At 40.3% G+C, this 14,805-nt stretch overlaps 1 protein-coding gene across 1 annotated transcript in view; it reads right to left on the bottom strand.

The window, feature by feature from the left end:
- The window catches only part of LOC132827770 (small conductance calcium-activated potassium channel protein 2), a 145,773-nt gene that overhangs the window by 22,868 nt on the left and 108,100 nt on the right, over positions 1–14,805 (bottom strand). The gene's annotated exons all lie outside the window — the stretch shown is intronic.

The raw sequence follows: 14,805 nt of genomic DNA, 5'->3' as shown, positions 1-14,805 counted from the left end.
AATAGGTAACTGCTTGGTGGAACATTTCCATTCCAACCATGGGTCCTACCCCAGCCTTACAGTTGACTGTCATTACGATTCTCCACCTTATCCCTGACACATTATCCTTTCAGTTCTTGACTTCTTACAGTGTTTCAATGATGTTCAATGCAGCTTTAAGAAACAACAGCTTATCTTTTGACTGCGTATTTTGCAGCTTTCTGGGTTCAACATTGACTTAGTCAATTTTAAAACATAACCTCTGCTTCTATGTTTTTTTCTCATGTTTTTTTTCTAAATTCCTTGACATTTTGTTATGACTATCTTACTAATGACACTTTTACTACTTACTACTAGAAGGGAAGTAAAAAGTTGCCTAGGTCCTAAACTCTTCAACTAATGGAAATTATTTCTCCAAATCAAACTTACTAAATTGATTTATTCTCTTGAAACCTTTTTGATCAAATCACTTCAACCATCTGAATTTCAGGAAATACAAACCTTGTCTTAATCTGTATTCATTGTCGACCTTTCACTATGGCTGGGTCAAAATCCTAGAACTCCCGTCCTAATAGCATTGCAAGTGTACCTATACAAAATGTTACTGTTTAAAAAGACAGTTTAATACTGATGAGTTTCCAACGGCAACTAGAGATGGACAATAAAGGCAATGTCCACATCCCATGAATGAATAGAAAATCATGAGTGGAAGAGAATTTGGAGAGGTTCATGGAGGAGACATTCTGGGTTTGTGTAGATCCATAGCTGTGTAAATAGTCGATACAGAAAAGATTGTTGATGAGTGAGATTTGCGACGTAATCCAACCCTACGACCTAGATAGAGGATAAACCAGCAAGCAGTTCAGGGAACTACAAGTTAGGAGGAATATCTTGTTCTAGGAAGGAATGCACTATAAATTTGTTAGAATTGTTCTAGGACTCCAAAGTTTGTGTTTGAAGGGGAACATATAGGTGGTAGTGTTCCTATGTACCCTGTATTTCTGATGAAGGGCTTTTGCCCGAAACGTCAATTTTACTGCTCCTCGGATGCTGCCTGAACTGCTGTGTTTTTCCAGCACCACTGATCCAGAATCTGGTTTTCAGCATCTGCAGTCATTGTTTTTACCTATCTGTCTGTTGCTCTTATCCTTTCAGATCATAGTGGTTTTGGGTTTGCAAGATGCTGTGTAGGGAGCTTTGGTGTATTGCTGCAGTGCATCTTGTAAATGATAAACATTACGGCTACTGAGTATCGGTGGTGGAAGGAGTGAATGCGGAGCTAACCAAGCGGGCTGCTTTATCCTGGACTGTTTCAAGCTTCTTGAGTGTTGCCACCTAGGAAAGTGGCAGGTATTCCATCTCACTTCTGACTTCTGCCCTGTAGATGGTGGACAAGCTTTGTGGAGACAGGAGGTGAGTTACTCACTGTTGATTCCTAGCCTCTGACCTACTGTTGCACTTCATTTATATAGCAAGTCCAGTTCAGGTTCTGGTCAGTAGTAACCCTCAGAATGTTGACAGTGGAGATTCAGTGGTAGTAATGCTATTGAATGTCAAAGAGCAACAGTTAGTTTCTCTCTTGTTGGGGATGATCATTGTTTGGTCTACCTGTTTAGACAAGCAGAAGGCTGGAAGAACACGGCAAACCAGACAGCATCAGGAGGTGGAGAAGTCGATGTTTTGCGTGTAATCCTTCTTCAGGACTGGTCTACTTGTTTGGCACAAATGTTGCTTGTGCTTGCCAGCCCAAATCTGGATATTATCCAGGTCTTGTTGTATTTGAACATGGACTGCTTCAATATTTGAGGAGACATGAATGTTGCTGAACACTGTGGAATCATTGGCAAGCATCCCTCTTTTGACTTAGTGATAGAGGGCAGATCATTGATGAAGCTGCTGAAAATGGTTAAGCCTAGGACTCAGAACAAGTAGATTAGCCTCTCTTAGACTCAGGCAGTGAAACCATTACTCAACATTGCCGGACAACGATGGAAGCTATATTTTCAGTCTTCGTCCCATTAATAATTCCACTACAAATCATCAATTTTGCAATGGTGATGATCTAAAATTCAATAAACTGTTAAAGATTTATTTTTCTTCAGAAGTTTTGTTTTAATAGTTCTGAATCCACTTTCTGCTTCACTGCTTGCTTGCAGGTATTGAGGTTAATTTGTTACATGGGTGAACACATATTCCTTCATTTATGAAAACTGTTCATTTGCAAATTATGGTCCATTATCAAATATAACTATGTTAGGTAAAGCGAAATAAATTCATTTTAATGTCTCTGACACCGTGTCCACCATGAAATTGTAGAGATGACTAAATAAGTCCACTCTGAGGAAGAGTTGATAATAAGGATGGAAATTTTCCTCTTGAATTCAAATATGTCCATTCCTAACCTTTCCAAAGTCTCAATAGCAATGGTGACATTAGTAGAAGTTATTTCTGTGCCTGTTCATGGATAGTGTAGATTTGACAGTTAAATATCGTTTCCTCAATCAAACAAGTAATCTCTAGTCACCAAACTCACTGTTTGGCACTTGAATGACATTTAATTATTCTGAGATCACCTTATTGGAGAATATCAACTCAGATTGTTTTATGCATTGTTAATGCTTTTTTGTTAAAGACTACATAAACATCCATAATTATGAGATGTTTTCATTGCTCAAAATATTGTCTCAATTCAGAATTATTGGGAATATATACTGTCCATCCATCCTGACAATACTTTCTAAATCGGAGACATTCTTCATCTCTGCTTTGAGTTCTCATTTCTCTTCTTTTCTCTCTGGTGCTGGTAAACACTCGAAGATTTTGTTTCTCAACCTCATCAGACATTATTCTGGGTAAGGCATCTGCCATTGTTTGATATTCTCTTGTACATTCTCCATGATTGAGTTATAATCTCATTGAATACATGGTTGAAAGCATTGAATGCAAGAGATCATTTTTGCAATTTCCTTTGTATTAATACATGATATGAAGTTTGTTACTTGGTTAACCAGTCCGAGAAATCATCGATGTTCTGCTATATTCTTATATTGTGGAATTGCTCTGATCACCTCCATTTTCTAAGAATCAACCTTTATTCTTGTGATTTGCATTATACAATCTCAAAATTTGTTTCTAGTGAAAACAAAACACATTTTGTTGAACTTTTTCATTTTGTACTCATCATGACAGTATGCAAGAATACAAATTCAAGGTGAAAACTAACATTCACACAACATGAGAGGAGGGTGTTGATTGTCTCTGGTTGGTAGAGGCATTACCATTAATATGGATGTTATGCTGCAGCTCTATAGAGCTCTGGTTAGATCACACTTGGAATATTGTGTTCAGTTCTGGTTGCCTCATTATAGGAAGGATGTGGAAGTTTTAGAGAGGGTGCAGAGGATATTTACCAAGGTGCTGCCTGGACTGGAGAGCATGTCTGGAGGTTGAGGCAGCTAGGGCTTTTCTCATTGGAGCAAAGAAGAATGAGAGGTGATTTTATAGAGGTGTAAAAGATGATGAGAGGCATAGATAGAGTGGATAGCCAGAGACTTTTTCCCAAGGTGGAAATGGCTACCACAAGGGGGCATTATTTTAAGGTGATTGAAGGAAGTTTTAGGGGAGACGTCAGGGGTAGGTTCTTTACACAGAGAGTGTGGATGTGTGGGTTCCTCTGCCAGCAGTGGTAGTAAAGTCAGATACATTAGGGGCATTTAAGTGACTCTTGGTAGGTACAAGGAAAATAGTACAATGAAGGGTATGTAGGTTAGTTTGATCTTAGAATAGGATAAAAGGTCAGCACCACATCAAGGGCTGAAGGGTCTGTACTGTGCTGTGTTATTCTATGTTCTATGATTGACATTTAGCAGCCAGGCACTGTTTAAACTTTAAACCAGGCACTGTTTAAACTCCAACTGGTCAAGGCATTGCCCAGCAAAACATATGGGCAAATGACCACCACCTATTTTATTGAGTTGAAACAGGCACTGTGCATGTACATGTTCTTTCTGTCTGCAAAGAATAGGGTGCAGTATATTAATAGATATAGCTTTCAATACAGAGGAACGACACAGGCAGGGAGTGTCTTGTTTAGATAATTGAAAGTTTGGATAATTGACACTCCTTTGTACACAGATTGCCCCATACTGCGAACCCTCAACTAAGAATCCTAAATTGGCTGTCAGTGTAATCCCTCATACTTCCAGTTTTAGAATGGTAGTAGATGTTTTAAATGATCAGGTTTATTGCATTGTGCACTTGATTCCCCACTGACCAGTCATTGTGCTTACATGTCATGTTCCCACTAAATCTAAAGCGTTTCAAAAGGTGGTTAGTTCACTTTTACTTTTTGTTGAGCTTTTGATTCAGCACATTTTCTGCTTACAGGCCTACAAACTGCACAAAACCCACCTGGCTACTTCTACACAGCATTGGACTCTCCATGAATTGTTCCCCAATTATCCTATGGACCTCAGGTTATCTTGCAAACTATACTGCTTTTGTAAGCATTAAATCCCCTTATTGCGAAAAAAAAAGTCAATGCCACATCTATCACCACGATAACAATGCAGTGCTATGTCAGTTTATCTTTTAGGCAACCAAACCAATTTACAGATAATCTATAAAGATTATTAATAAAGGAATACTAATGGATTCCCCTGCCTCTCTGCCTTCATTTGTTAAATTTATCCTGTTCAATAATCTCCCATTTTGGACATTAAAATATGTGTTGAAGATTTTAGAGATTCATCATATGAAGAAGATCCATTTTGTGGGTGTATATTAGCATTGAAAAAGAATTGGATAACTAATAGACGATGAGTGTTTGGTTAAGGGGGGCATTTTCAGGATGGCAACCTATAACTAGTGGAGTACCACTGGGATCAGATGACTGTTAACCATTACTTACTTGCAATATATGTTAATGGCTAGGATGAGGAAAGTGAATATACTACAACTATCACACAAAAATAGGCTGGAAGGCAACTAATGACAAATATAGGAATATTGACAGGTTAAGCTACTGAGCAAACATTTTGCCATATAGACTATAATGTGAGGAAAATGTGAGTTATGGACTTTGGCAGCAAGTACAGATGAAGTCAATATTTAAATGAAAGAAGACTACAGAAAGCTGCAGCACAGATGAATTTGGGGTCCTCATGCATGAATTATAAAAAGCCAGCATCAAGTTCAGAAATCATAGGAACGCACATTGATTGTCGGCCTTTAGTTAAAGGAAATGGAGTATAATAATAGGATGTCTTGCTAAAACCATAGAAGGCACTTGTCAAACCACACTGTGAACAGTTTTGGTTCCCTTACCTACAGAGAGATAATCTGGCTTTGGGAAATAATTCAGAGAAGGATCACTGGATTGGTTCCAGATTAAGATGGATTTTCTAACGAGGAGAGATTGAGTAAGCGAGGTCTGTACTCATTGAAGTTTAGAATAGTGCGAGGTGTTCTTATTGAAAAATGTAAGCTTCTTAGGGGACTTGACAGAGTAGATACAAGGATGCTCCTTTCTGGGAGAGTCTGGGACCAGAGGGCGCAATCTCAGAATAAGGGGTTAGTCATTTGAGTCAGAAAAAAGGATTCTTTTCTCTCAGATTGTAGTGAATTGGTGGAATTCATTACCACAGAGGCCTGAAGAGGATAGATCGTTAAATGTATTCAAGTCTGAGGTAGAGAGAGATTTTAAACAGTCAGAGAATCAAGAGTTATGGGGAAAAGGCAGGAAAATGGAGTTGAAGATTATCAGATTAGCCAATGGGCTGAATGGCCTGCTCCTACTCCTATGTGTTAGGATCCCCCCTTGTCTGGTCAACACATCATCAGTGATAGCCCCGATTACATCGAGCAGTGTACTCACTTGACTGTGCTAATGTTTTAGTTCGACCCTAAAACTGGTTGATACCTGGACAAACATCCCTGACTGATCTTGCAGTTAACCACTGGCATTCAGAAAGAGCTCTGAAATGGTAGTGATAATTCCATGGCTCCATGGAACCCTGACTTTTTAAAAAAATTATTCATAGGATGTGGGTGTAACTGGCTGAGATGAGTATTTATTGTTCAGAGGGTAGTTAAGAGTCAACCACATTGCTGTGGGTGTGGCATCACATATAGGCCAGTCCAGGTAAGGATAAGCAGTTTTCCTTCCTAAAAAAACATTAGTGAACCAAACTGACTTTCCCAACAATCAACAATGGCTTTATGGACATCATTAGACTCTTTAGTTCCAGATTTTGTTTCTACTGAATTTAAAGTCCATCATCTACCACAGTAGGATTTCAACCTGGGTACTTGGATCTCTTGATTAACAGCCCAATGATGGTACAATTAGGCTATCACCTCCCCAACATTGCTGCTGGTTTGAACTCAGGTCCTGCTCCCCAGCTTGCATGATTACTTTCTGGTGAGTTGAAAATTATTTCCTTTTGATCTGCTACTGAAATATTTCTGTTGATTTCTACCTTTAGAATATTTCCTTCAATATTTGCTGCTTTTGGCTTCTTCTTCACTAACCTTAGTTTTCAGTGCTACGCCTTGTTTTTTCTTCTGGTTGGGTGTTCCACATCCCAAAACATTCTGTAGTAGTCTATGCACATTTTAACAAGAACATTTCATTTATTGGCTATCTACTTGCACAGTCATTAATTGACACAAACTCAAAATATTTCCTCCATCTTAAGACTCTCTTTTAGTCATGTGATCTCACATCATCATTGCAACATCATCTTTTGGACTCATGCTGCTAACTCTTTACTACACTCTTGCAAAACTCTAGTTGTGGCTTTACCAGAGTTTTGTATAGATGAAGCATGACTTCTACTCCTTTGTGCTCAATATCTCTAGTTATAAGGGCCAAGTTCACCTCAAAGTCACTCAGCAACATAACTTTGAAATATATCACCATTCTTTTGCTGTATCAGAATGCTGGACCTTCCTTCCTCGTGGCATTGTGGGTCTACCTATACCAAGTAGATTGCAGTCGTTTAAAAAGACAACTCACTTCCATCTTTGTAAGGGCAACTCTGAACGGGCAATAATGTTGGCTCAGAGTGTGATGTTCACACACCTGAGTGAATAAAAATTAATTCCAACAGGCCTTTTGGGTTTAAACCATCTCAAGTAAGGAAGATGGTTAAAATTTCAAACAATAAATTTAAGTTAAATACTAATTATAAACAAGGAATAGTAGATTTCGTACAACAGATTAACCCATAAGACTCACTCTCTGTTTCAGCAGCCATTTTGCATTTGCTATCCCAGGTTGACAGTAATGGTTGGCGTAATAAATCACCAATGGCAGATTGCAACCAAAGGCCCAGGGAAACAACCTTCAGCATTGTAAGAAAGGGTGGGACAGCAATAACAACCAGGGTCAACTGGAATAGAGAAGACTCCTAGGCATCTTTTTTGGACCAGGGACAATGCTCCAGCTCCTCTTTGACCAGAAGGAAATATAACTTATTTTATTGAAACTTAAGGGTTCATCTTCAGGTCACAAAACTATTGGGTATGAAGCTTTCTTACCTCTAAGATTCTGTGCATGTCCAAATAAAACCATCAGACTATGACTTCATCACTTAGGCCCTGCTTCACCGGGGAACGTGCATTTCTCAAAACCCAACAGATGCCAATAAAAACCACCATAAACAACTTTGAAATTGGAGACTAAGTTCCCAATCCAAAAATGAACTTTGACCCAAAATGTCCTCAGCATTCATACAAGATAAAAAGTGGTTTATAATTTCATATTTCAGAGTTGAGCTGCAAACAAAACTGCTGCCTCCCAAACAGACAACCCTACTTCATTCACAGCTGACAGCAGTTGAAATTATCATGACATGCAAAGTTCTAAGCAGAAAAAGACTCGTTGCTATCCAGTCTCATTGAAATATCCTGAGAGATCAGTACTCATTCCAGCAATTAGCAACAATTGATTCAATGAAGGTACTGGCTGTGTGGGAGCCCCAATAATCTACATACTAATTGATCAGGACAATGAAATGTTTAACCGTTTTTGTACAAAGTTTCAGTCTGTAGTACACATGTTCTCAGGAGTTCACTGAAACCAATAAATTAAAATCAGTTGGATGATTCTCGGATCCTGACAGAAAATCATTATCAAATAAACATCCTCTCTTCACCAATTTCTACATTTCACGAGATGTCACAGCACCCAAGAAAGTTAAAGGTATCTTTTGATTTACACATCAATCCTCGTCACATTCAGAAATAAGCTGGAATTTTTGTTGAAAAACTGTTATAGTTCATGACATAAAATTTATCATCTCCAAAAGCAGCAAAAGCTTCAGATGTAAGGGGCCAACTTTACAAATACCAACAATGCTGGAGTATGAGCATTGGTGAAATGAATAGATAACTGATAAACTAGAATTCCAAGGAAAGAATGAACCAAAACACTTATTTCTCTAAAGTGATTGATGAATCAGTCTTTGGACACTTGATCGGTGCATCAAGACCATATGGAGTGAATCGATGGAACTATACAAGCCCCAAGTAGGCAGGTTTGGATGTGAAGGGATAATACAAATACAATCAACCCATATCTCATTGGCTTTGTGACATGTTCCCGCCACTGTGCTCATTTCCCATAAATGCCATCTCAGCAGCTGGTCAACAGTAATGGGGAGCCATTAAGAACATTTAATGAAATCCATACAGAATTAGATCATAATTTTTATGATTGTACCGTTATCAAAGGTAATGGTTTTGGTGGGTTAATGTTCACCTACTCATGTGTGGAGAGAGGTAGTCGTCTTCTAGCTTTCAACAAGAGATATCTGTAGCAGCTCCCTAATCTCTACAATTTATGCCTGACCAATTATGGTTGTACTTATTGCCACCATACAATAATCCTACATGTTTCCTAAGGAAATACACTTTCTGTACTCCACGGTGACATATCCTCAGCCACCAATCACTAGAAAGGCTCAAGACAAAGCAAAGACAAAGTAGGATTGGGGGCAGTACACAACTCTCACATACTGGTAGATAGATCAAATGATACTAGCACGTGCGTCTACTTTTGTGTCAAAAGCCTAAATATGCGAGTAAAGATGGTTTTACAGAGTAAGGACTGAACTATGAACCGTGAGGCCTGTTATTATGTTGCCAGCATTAAATCTCAGTGCTCAGGACTTTGCAAGCAGAAGGGTGACATTGCAACAACTTCACGTATATTTGCATAATTCAAATATACTTCTCGCTATAATCAGTCACTGGCTTTTTGCTGCAAGTGTCTCCATGAAGTCACTGTAACTCTTGTTGCTAGCCCCCAGACAGGACCAACCACTGTGGATAATGGTCCTACCCACATGCCATGCAGGATGGACCAGCTGACAGGGTTCCTAGAAAATGCCCCAGAATCTTTTGGGATAAGGGAGGCATTTTCAGGATGGCAACCTCTAACTAGAGGAGTGCCATAGGGATCAGTGTTTGGTTGAGAATTATTTACCATGTATATTAATGACTTGGGATGAGGAAAGTGAACGTACTACAGTTAAGTTGGAGGACAATACAAAATTAAATGGGAAGGCAAACAATGAGGATGGCATAAAGAGTCTGCAGAGGAGTATAGACATTTAAACAAGTAAGTATAAACTTAGCAGATGGAATATAATGTGGGAAAATGTAAGGTTACGCACTTTGGCAGGGGATAAATAGAGGAGATGAACATTATTGAAATAAAGACTGCAGAAAGCTAAAGAGCCAAGGAACTGGGGGTGTTTGTCGATGAATCACAAAAGGTTAGCATCTACGTTCAGTGGGTAATAGGGAAAGCGAATGGAATGTTGGACTATATTTCAAAATACAAAAATAGGAACGTTTTGCTATAATTCTGCAAGTCACTAATTAGAACACTACTGCAATACTATGAACAGTTTTGGACCCTTTATCTAAAGGTAGACTGGTGTTGGAGGCAGTTTAGAGACATTTCATTAGGCTAATCTGGATATGGACATAATGCGGAGGTGCTGGTGTTGGACTGGGGCGGACAAAGTTAAAAATCACACAACACCAGGTTATAGTCCAACAGGTTTATTTGGAAGTACAGACGAACCTCAAATATCCGGCATTTGATTATCCAAATTTCGGATTATCCGTCAAGATCACAAGATCCTGGATGCTTGGCCAAACTGTGTTATCCGGCATTTGATTAACCGAAAGTTCAATTATCCAAACAAAGTTCTCCCCTCCCATGTCGTTCGGATAATTGAGGGTCCTCTGTACTAGCTAGCACTTCCAAACACGATTGGTGGGCTATAACTGGTGTTGTGTGATTTTTAACTGGATATGGACATTCTTATGAGGAGAGGTTGAGTAAGTACCTGTACTCATTGAAATTTAGAAGGATGACAGACCTTATTGAAATATACAAGGTTCTTTGGAAACTTGACAGTATGGATGCAGAAAGATTGATTCCTCCTGAAGGCGACTCAATGACCAGAGGGCATAATATCAGAATGAGGGGTCACACTATTAAGACAGAGATGAGGAGGAATTTCTTCAACCAGAGGGTAGTGAATGTGTGGAATTCTTTATCAAAGAGGACTACAAAAGCTGGGTCGTTCCGTATATTCAAGGCCGAGACAAAAGTGATGTGTATTCAGTAAGAGTGTCAAGGGTGATAAGAAAAAGCAGGAAAGAGGATTATCAAATTAGCTATGACTTTATTGAATGGTGCAGCAAACTCAATGGGCTGAATGGCATGCTTCTGCTCCTTTGTCTTAAGATAATCGTCTTATGGTCTTCAACTGTCCAGGTAGATCTGGACTGACAATGTTTAATTGGGTGCATAATGGCTTTTTTAAAAAGCCGGCACAAGGGGGGTCCCAGGATATTGCAACAGTGGCAAGTACTTCAGGCTATGGCAATTTAGAGAACTGGGCTAACATTAGGTTAGATGGATGCCACAAGAATACAGTGGGTGGTTGATAGGACTAGTTTGGGACAACCATGCAACACAATTCAATAGACCTCGTGGAGAGAAACTGAGACTTAGCCAAAATGTGGGATGATTTGTACTGAATCTTCATTTTTAATCTAAATCTGAGTTGCATCCAGTTTTCTGGAGGGTTTGTTACCATGTGGTCTGATGAGTTTTCTCACTGTATTACCAAAATCACCTCTTAATTACTTACCACCCTCCCTATGTTGTCTCTCATATCTGATTTCTGACCCATTTTACCACTCACTATTCCCAACACAACTCATCACTCAGTGGTATCCCAGAATTCACCAGCATCCCTGCCAACAACTCCATCTTTAAAAGATCATTGTACACCTGGATAAGCATTGCCCTGCATGGTTCCTGACATATGTCCCAGAAATAACAAATAGAGCAAAATCAGTGCCACACGTTGCAGGCGCACACAAGGAAGTCCAGCTCGATGGAATGGTGCAGAGAGAAGACTTCCTCTTTCCCAGGACCAGCCATGGAAGTCATGATGCCAGACCACAGCCACTTGGTCTCAACTATCTGCAGGAATGTCCAGCACTGTAGGAAGAACTTCAATGACCCTCTCCACTCTGCCAGGGTAAGAGTCATCATCTTCTTTCCAATACCTCAAACTCACTCTATTTCTGTTTCGGTACCCACCTCCCACTGAGGCTCATGCTCTACCACTCTCGCTACTGCCTGCCACACCTTCCCCACTTGCTGTCACACACCTCAACCCCTGACATCACTAATCCTGCACGCCCTCGGTATTGCTTACTCACTCACTCACTCAGGACAACTGCCCACCAAACACTGCAGGTGTACCACATGCACTTTTATCTGCCTTAATACCTGTCTGTCTTATTTCAGAGAAAAACAGCCTAAAGCAGGACAAAAAAGTCAAGGCAGACAACGATGTGTATCCCTCATTCAGATTCTTACTTCTTATGAGGAGAGGAGTCTGCCTGCGCTGAGCAGCATCTGGACAGATATCAGTGGCTGCCCTTCACTCAGTGTTGGGACCCCCTCAGTGAAAGCTATCCACCCACAGATTTGACTGAGGCCTGTGCTAATATGAGCCTGGTATCTCTGGTTGACAGGATAATGTGCAAAAGACATGCCAAGCAAGGTAGGGAGGCTGTGAGCATCCAGGTTAGGCTCAGTGTGAGTGAGTGAGCCCAGAGTTGCAGCCTGGTCCAATCCTTGAGCTGGGTGTTTGTGTGTCGGAGTGCATGCTGCTGGATTACAATGATAGTTGCTGCTACAGTCCAAGGTGCAGTGTTGAGGTGCAAGCGCCTGCAATTCGGAAGGGAATGTTGGGCCCCCTGCTGAGATATTTATATATTTGGTAGCTGGAAGACTGGAGGTTGGCTAATATGGTGCCACTACTTAGGAAAAGTGGTAAGGAAAAGTCACAAAACTACAGACAGGTGAGCCTGACAATGTTGGTGGGCAAGTTGTTGGAAGGAATCATGAGGGATAGGATCAACATGTACTTGGAAAGGCAAGGACTAATTAGGGATGGTCAACATGGCTTTGAGTGTGGGAAATCATGTCTCACGAACTTGATTGCGATTTTTGAAGGTGTAACAAAGAGGATTGATGAGGGCAAGCAGTTGTGATATAAATGGCCTTCAGTAAGGTGTTCAACAAGGTTCCTCATGGGAGACTGGTTAGCAAGGTTAGACCACACAGAATAGAGGGAGAACTATCTATTTAGATAAATAACTTTCTCAAAGGTAGAAGACAGAGGGTGGTGGTGGAGGTTGCTTTTCAGGTTGGAGGCCTGTGACCAATGGTGTGCTACAAGGATTGGTGCTGAGTCCATTGTTTTTCATAATTTACATAAATGATTTGGATGTCAACCTAGGAGGTATGGTTATTAAGTTTGTAGATGATACCAAAGTTGGAGGTATTGTGGACAGCAAAGAAGATTACCTCAGATCTTCATCAGATGGCCAATGGGCTGAGGAGTATCAGATGGAGTTTAATTTAGATACTATGAGGTGCTGCATTTTGGAAAGGCAAATCAGGACAGGACGTGTACACTTAATGGCAAAGTCCTAGGGAATGTTGCTGAACAAAAAAACATTGGAGTGCAGGTTCATAGTTCCTTGGAAGTGGAATTGCAGGTAGATAGGATAATGAAGAACATTGGGTATGTTTGCCTTTACTAGTTAGTGCATTGAGTACAGGAGTTGGAAAGTTGCGGCTATACAGGGTGTGGTTTAGGCCATTTTTGGGATACTGCATTCAATTCTGGTCTCCCTGCTATAGGAAGGATGTTGTGAAACTTGAAAAGGGTCAGAAAAGATTTACAAGAATGTTGCCAGAGTTGGAGGATTTGAGCTATAGGGAGAGGCTGAATAGGCTGGGGCTGTTTTCCCTGGAGCATTGGAGGCTGAAAGGTTACCTTATAGAGGTTTATAAAGTCATGAAGGGCGTGGATAGGGTAAATAGACAAGGTCTCTTTCCTCAGGTGGAGGAGTCCAAAACTAGAGGGCATAGGTTTAAGGTGAGATATGAAAGATTTAAAAGGGACCTAAGGGGCAACTTTGTTACACAGAGATGGTGCTCGTATATAATAAGCTGCCAGAGCAAGTGATAGAGACTGGTGCAATTACATTATAAGGGCATCTGGATGGGTACATGAATAGGAATGGTTTAGAGGGTGTGGGCCAAATGACGAGATTTATTCTGGATATTTGGTCAGCATGTATATCTCTGAGACTCGAAGTAATCAGAGATGTGCCATGAGGGCTGTTAGAGGCTGGTACATGTCGTGGATAAAGGGTGCACCCATGGAGAATGCCCTGAGATGTTGATGTCAATTTCTAACGTGGCAAGTTGAAGCCACTAGTTGCTGGCTTTGGTTTCATTATTGAGCTTTTCTGGTGGTTGAGCTTGTTTGGCAACTTTGGTAAAATAGGAGAATTATTGAGGTGAGTTGGGCTGTTAATTGACAACTCAGTGGTGCTGACTGAGAATCTCACCACTTCTCTTGTGGAAAACATAAAAGGTGGTATGAATGGTTCTCAGTGTTAAAATGGGCCTTGGGGTGTTTGACACCCAGTTCCACATACATCTCGCCACTGCCCACATCACTCAGACCACAAAGAGATTCCTCCCTCAGAATTTTCCTCATGTACTGCATTGTTCTATTTGAGTTTTGCCTCCATCAGGAACAGTTTGACATGGAGGTGCATGAATAGTGTGCAAGGCTGCTTTATGGATGGGTAAGGAGACAGGCTTATGTAATTATCACACCTTTGTTTTCATATACCTGAAGAAACAAAAGTCACGTTACTGGTCTTTTGGTGAGCTTGTCCAATTAAAACAGGGGACCAAAGTCTTGAAAAGGTTGACATCCGCTGAGTGGTGAACTATTCTGGGACTAGCGTGTCATAAGACAGAGTAGAAATTGGATGTGAGACAACTTGGGGGCACATAGATAACTAATAGATGACTTTGGTAAGGTACAACAAGAGAACTAGTTAGCTCACTACAATAGCATCATTATTCATTCTTTCAGAGCAACACAATTTCTTACAATGCTTTCATTGCTCACAACAGGTGACTCACTCTCATGTTTCAGAAACATTAGTGATAACAGAAACCCACTAACTAAGCGATAATTCTGCAATGGGGATGTTCAAATAATGAGTATAACCTTGCTGCTCAGATCAATCCTCTCTTCACCAAATGCAAAAAAGCAACGTGCACCCACTTCAACTGAACATGAACAATTGCAAGCCAGCAAATTCAGGTTATCTTAACTGTCCTGACAACATCCCAGCACAGGAAGACTCCACAGGAGTTGTAAGAAATGTTTATTGTCATCACAAAGCACA

The sequence above is a fragment of the Hemiscyllium ocellatum genome, chromosome 2 (genome assembly GCF_020745735.1).
Source record: "Hemiscyllium ocellatum isolate sHemOce1 chromosome 2, sHemOce1.pat.X.cur, whole genome shotgun sequence".
NCBI classification, from domain to species: Eukaryota; Metazoa; Chordata; class Chondrichthyes; order Orectolobiformes; family Hemiscylliidae; genus Hemiscyllium; species Hemiscyllium ocellatum.
This window is presented reverse-complemented; position numbering and strand designations above follow the sequence as displayed.